The sequence below is a fragment of the Rhincodon typus genome, chromosome 28, assembly GCF_021869965.1.
Source record: "Rhincodon typus isolate 14 chromosome 28, sRhiTyp1.1, whole genome shotgun sequence".
NCBI lineage: Eukaryota > Metazoa > Chordata > Chondrichthyes > Orectolobiformes > Rhincodontidae > Rhincodon > Rhincodon typus.
In genome coordinates, this window is record NC_063359.1 from 22,906,316 (window position 1) to 22,906,977 (window position 662).

Here is a 662-nt window from a genome sequence, read left to right on the forward strand (position 1 = left end):
ATCCATTCTATCCATGCCTGTCATAATTTTGTAAACTTCTATCAGGTCAGCTCCCAGCCTCTGGTGTTCAAGCAAAAACAAACCAAGTTTGTCCAATTTCTCCTCATAGTTAATACCCTCCAAACCGGGCAACCTCCTCATAAACCTTTTCTCTACGCTCTCCAAAACTTCCACATCTTTCTGGTAGTGTGCCGACCAGAGCTGTCTGCAATATTCCAAATGTGGCCTAACTAATGTTCTATACAGCAGCAACATGACTTGCCAATTTTTACACTCTATGCCCTGACTGATGGAGGCAAGCATGCCATACACCTTCTTTACCACCTTATTCACTTGCGTTTCCACTTTCAGGGAACTGTGGACTTGGGCGCCTAGATCCCTCTGTATGTTCTGCCATCTACTGTATACTCCTGCATTAGACCTTTCAAAATGCATTGTCTTGCATTTGTCCTGATTAAATTCCATCTGCTGTTTCTCTGCCCAAGTCTAACTATCCTGCTGTAACCTCTGGCAATCCTCCTCACTTCCACAACAGCTCCCCCAACTTTTGTGTCATCTGCAAACTTACTAAGCAGACCACCTACATTCTCCTCCAAATGATTCATACATATTACAAACAACAGGAGTCCCAGCACTGACTTCGATGGAACACGACTGGTCAC